Consider the following 6000-nt stretch of genomic DNA (forward strand, 5'->3'; position numbering starts at 1 on the left):
GGCATTTTGGAAGGCAGGACTAAGCTAAAATGGAGCATTTCAGACAAAAGGTGAAAAGAGGAGATTCAGCAATGGCAATGCAAGAAATAAAAAAAGTTATTTTGGACACTAAACCATGAAAAAAAAATTATGTTGAAACTCAAATTCCAATTTTGAACCTGAAAATAAGCATAATACTTGACCTTTAAAAAGTCTGGTAATTTTCTTTCACGAATAAGACTTCAACAGGACTTTTAAACTGCATGTAAACACCTTTATCCGATCTACTTCGGACACAAATCGGCACAATAACGGACAAGAGAAGTCGGATAAGAACACCTAGATAATTTGTTCATTGTCGGCTTTCTCTCTGCATGTATACAGGGATCGGACATCGCATATCGGACTTCTCGTTCTGTGCTTGTTGTGTGCCTGCGCGTGATAGGCTACACCATGGGTTATTGACGGAAGGGAACCGGACGTGGCTCTAAAACCACTTGTTGAAAGCATGGTTGAAAGGGCTACAGCGCCACCTAGCATAGTGGAGACAGCCATGCATCGGACATTTATCCGATTTCTGAAAGGCCATGTATACTCAGACAAGTGACACGGTCCGTTCGAGTGTCTTGTTCGATATATGTCTTAATCCAATCTAGTTGTGCCATGGAAACGCACTGTGTAGTGTAGTGGGAGTCAGGGCTAACGTTAGAGCCTGCTAACTAACGAGGCTTGAATCTCCACAAATATGTCCCCAAATATGTTTTATCCTCTTTGTAAACTAAAAAATATGCTCAAGTCCAGTGTCATTGTGTTAAAAATCCCTTACACAAAAATTAAAGGAGGATTCAAATTTAATTTTTACTTTGACATTCTTTTGTGAAGAAGGCTGAATAGCAAACGTTTAGCATCTTAATCCGGCCTTGTACGTGACCTGGGTAACTGAATGCAGGTAATTAACTTCATGCCTCGCCTTTGCATCCTACACGTGATGTTAGCTCCTCTATGAATGTGGTTATGCAGCCTTATGTGATGCACCAACATAATATCCCTGTATAGAAAAACATCATAATTACTGGGTCTCCAATGAGGAGGTTACATGTCGCAGCTGATGTTCTTACAGTATCATTCAAACGACAGATGATTTCCTATTCACTCAATATGTATTCCCACTCTCTCTGTTGCAATTTCCCTGCTTTGATGTCATCTAATGAAATCATCAGGAGAATCAATCTCTCCTCCCATTTCCCCCCACACAACAGCCTATTAAGACCCAGAGAGGAAGTCTAGGCAAGCAGCCATTTTTCATACTTCAGTGGCGTCTCAATGCGGTTGATAACAAATGATGAAATCACAATAGCACACAAGTAAACATATAAATGAGTATAAACGAGCGCATTCATTGCAGGCAATTAAGCCCATTCACAAACGCAGCGAGTGCGAGCCACACATCCCAATCGATGATCCCCTTCAAGTGCTGATGGATAATTCCTGCAATCAGTGTTTCTAAGAATCAGGTCAGGAAGGTGTCAATCAGAGCACTCTAGCTGCTTTTGGCCTCGCAAATGGCAATTAGGCCCATTAAAAGGTTGAATAATGGGACCTAGAGCATGTGTAGTGTGGAAAAAGATTCTATGATACTGGATGACAGCTACTTGCATCATACGAGAAATAGACCCAACTTTACCACCCCATGTTTTCATTGAAACCACACTCCCTCCAGCCAAACTCTTTACTCAGATAAAGACACTGCCTTGGGCATCAAATCCCCAGACCAGTCGATGTGTGCTCGCTCCCACCCAGGTGTGTGTGTATGTGCATGCATGTGTGTGTGTGTGTGTGTGTGTGTGTGTGTGTGTGTGTGTGTGTGTGTGTGTGTGTGTGCGTGTGTGTGTGTGTGTTTGCGTGCTTGTGCGGTAGGCTGCTTTCTGACTGACACAACCATTAGAGATTGTTACGCCTGTCGAAGTCTTCCAACCATAATAGATTATCAACAGAGGCAGCCGCTGACGACAGAACGGATTCTGCTCTCCGGGTTCCAGGTAAGGCATGCGGACAGGACAGACAGATTGGCAGGCAGACCATTTTCCAGTGAGCAGCAGACTCTGTCCCATCCTAGACTGCTGGTATAATGATGAGTGAAATCCGGCCTTAATATGCGATGAGGAACTAATGATAAGGAAGTGAGTGAGTGGCAGAGGAAAGACAGGTTGCTCTGTACATTAAAGTGACAGTGGGAAGCGACATAAATAATTAGGCTACATAGTTATGACTTAGCCCAGAAAGGAATCTGCAGATTGTAATGTTATAGCTTGAGCCTAATGCAAGCGATGTGCAGCAATGAGAGACTGCATATGTAGCTATATGTTGTATAATAGCCTACATGTTAAAGCAGAATTAATTCATCTTGGGGGAGGGAAAAAGAGGTGAAAACACAGCATTGATGCTTGTTTAAGCTGATGGCTAAGATGTTAGCAAACCGCTGCCTCTATCCAACTGACGCAGAGCGACATAAGTGTTTACTGTGATTCATGTTTCTTGAGAAAGTTGTGTATTCATTCCCCTAATGGCTCTGTTTTGGTCTCCACCAACTACCCGAGAAAATAATATCTGGCTCTTCAGCTGGAAAATACTCCTCTATATGTGCTAGCTAATTGCAAAATGTAGGTCTTCACAAGGCGGGGAAGTCTGAACCAAAACTGGTATGGTTGTGGGCCTGCATAGCCCAAATAAAAGAAGCTGAAATATGCTAAAATGATCCGTAGAGCCGAGGGGATTTTCAGTGTCCAGTGATAATTCTCTCTGGGTCTGTCACAACGAGAGCGGCCCCTTTTCGTTTAGTATGTATCGCATGCATCACATTATTAGTACAGCTTTAAAACAGTTTCACAGGGACGGGGGTTTGTTTACATCGGCAGAACCTGCAGTTTAGAAAAAAAATGTACTCTAGTATAGGCTATTTAATCCTTAGTTTTGAATATTTATATCATCATAAATCAAAACTAAATAATGGTTGAGGCAGCTGGAACCAAATGTAAAACTAGATTATGTTTGTTAATAAAGCTGTGGGCCTTGCTGCTGTAAACAACAGTGAATGCAGTAACTTTTTAAGGTAGCTATCTAATGTCAAACCAGTTATGAAAGTTGTTTCATTCATTTATGAGAATATACCTTAGAAAATGTTCACTTTTTTTAACACACCCAAAGTGACATAGTGCACCTTTAAGTCAAGCTTAAATTACTAATAAAAGCGGAAGTGTCACAACAGACACTTTGCTTCTAATGGCATGAAGCACCAACCTGCTGTGACATCAATATTTGTGTGGCGGCGAGCTGTTCAACTTGCTCTATAACTTTTTCGGCCCTATGGGGGATGGGGTTGGGGTGGGGTGAAACATTCTTGTGATTCAGTCTCCTTATCCCCCAAGAATGACTCATCTGTCTGTGAGGATGAAGAGCAGGCAGAGAGGAAATAGGACCATTGTCTCCCGTGGATGTGGGTGTGCTTCTTCAACAAAACAAAAAGGCTGCCTCTGTTTACCGCCGCCGCAGCCTTCCAATACTGGCAGAGAGGGGAGAAAATCTCATGCAGCCAGATAAGATCTCTCTCTCTCTGGTCCCAGCCGTCTTTTGACAGGTCAACAGTAGCAGAGGGGACATTTATCACTAAACTTATTGCTTTTGCTGCCATGAGGAGGGAGACATATCACAAAAGGCCTCACTAAACAAACTAAGCTATCCTCCTACAAGTCCAAAGAGTGGGAAAAGATGCTCTTGCAACAACTCAATATTGTTTATTATTTCTGGCTGTGCTTCCTTGTGGAGCAAAAGATAAGAAAGCTATCCATCACCATGGCCCCTCTCCGTTAGCAACCTGGGGATTTCCATTATTGCCCCAACACAGCATTGTTCACCGTTTACATCACACACACAGCACACAAAAACAATGCCAAAGGAACCAATTTCCTCCCCACCTTCATGAATAGGTATCTCATTTGTCTCTCCCTCTGTGCACTCTCATGAAGGCAGACAAGAGCAGAGCGGAGACATATTATCACTTCAACAGTGGTCCGAACTTAAATTGATTGTGTTTACGTCTTTTTTTTGTTTATTTCAATTTTTTAAGGTTTCAAGGACTCCATTCATGTTAATAAATGTGCCTGTAAAACCACACACCCACCCACACACACACACACACACACATTCTCCTCACGAGTCCAGTCACACTGAGCTGGCACACGTCAGATTGATTTCTTCACGCTGACACTCGTAGCCTGCCTTCACAATAAAAGCGTCCTTATATCACCCCACATTGACGGCTGGAGGGTGGCTCTCCATCCATCCATCCATTCAGTCAACATTTATCCACACACAGGGGGGTGGCGGCATAGGCGTCTGGACACGTTTTTTTCCTTTCACATCAGATAACGTTCAATCAAGAATTTAGAAAAAAAAAATTATGACAAAAACAGTTACGACTACAAATACTAGATTCATGCTTAACAGAAAAGGGGGTGGGAAAAGCTCTCGGTTGGATTCATAAACAGATTTGCTTTTCGATATGGTAAAAGGTCAATGTTTCATTTCATCAGAGCCTCATCTCCTGCCACACACTGTCATTTAGTTGCTGTGTTGGGGGCTGATTCCTTCTGTGTAGAGCGGAGACGAGGAGTGTCCTCACCTTCATGCTTGTGAGGAATTGGATGACTTTTTGTGCATGTCGGGCTCCTCTCCACACGAGCAATAGAATAGGTCAGAGTTAAATCACATCAGTGCCACTTTGCTCTAACTGAGTGAAGCTTCAAAGCATTTTAGCTGGCAGAGGGAAGCCGCGGTGTTCTCTCATTTCGCATAGCCTACTGTGAAAAATTAATTTAAAGTTGTACTCTGTGACATTTTCACCACATTAAACCACCTTTTTTGACACTTTTTACAGCTGGCATTTATTCTGCCATAGGTAGGTGCCAAAGGTGTACAAATGGTGGTCACAGGCATTTTGAAGAGATAACACATGTGATGCTGTGTTTTTTTTCTGTTGCAGCTTAGCGTTTGCACAGTAACTAGGCTACAGGTAGGCTACGGCCAAATCAGTCAGAACTAAAATGTTAAGGATAATAGCTTTAGAAATAAACAAAATGAATAATTGTTGATCCAATTAAATCCATTTATTTTTCATTTCACAACCTCTGCCTTGATAAAGTGTTTAGTAGGATATAAAAACAAAGAGTTGATTGCCACATTTGTACACCTATTAAAGGCAGTTATTATGCCAGTCTTAAATTTAAATTATCTTAATATATATTAGCCTACTTCAGCACATGTAGTAATTTTGCCAGGTACATCCCAATATAATTAAATTTAAATTGTAGTGGATTCTTCCTAGTTGAAAGCTCTCCAGTCTTACTTCACCAATTTATGGGCCATAATTTTTTCTGATGGGGATAAAAGACAAGCAATAAAACATAGCATGAAAGTACTGAACACTGCATTAATACCGGAAGCCATTTCTACAAATGGCTGCCAATTGAAGAAAACATAAATCATGTGCATATAACAACTGTCTGAGCCCTACTCAGGCATGAGTGAAAGATTGCACCGTGCAGAGTGTGCTGGGCTGTTAAATGCCACGTTGATTATTTTCTGAAGCCTAGGAAAATAAAACTGTCAGACTGCATAAGTCATCATTAATTGTAATTAATGGAACCGATTTAATTCTAATCATGGCATAAATCGCAGAGCCCATTTCTGGTAAACAATGTCACTACTCACTTTGTAATATATGTCTTTTTCTAAATACATTTTAGGCATTTAATCAACTATGTAAATGGCATGGGCGCGTTACTTGGAAGTGATTAAAAAGAGGCAAATGTAGTACGAGAAAACTATAACAATTACACAACTAATGGACTTCTCACTGTGTTGTAAAAGTTTAGATTAAGTAGCTCTGAAATGGACTGGAAAAAAGGGCAGGGATTCGTAAATAACACGGAAAATGGTTCGCTCAATAATTAACACAAAGGGATA

Source organism: Ammodytes marinus, assembly GCF_949987685.1.
Source record: "Ammodytes marinus genome assembly, chromosome: 19".
Classification (NCBI taxonomy): domain Eukaryota; kingdom Metazoa; phylum Chordata; class Actinopteri; order Uranoscopiformes; family Ammodytidae; genus Ammodytes; species Ammodytes marinus.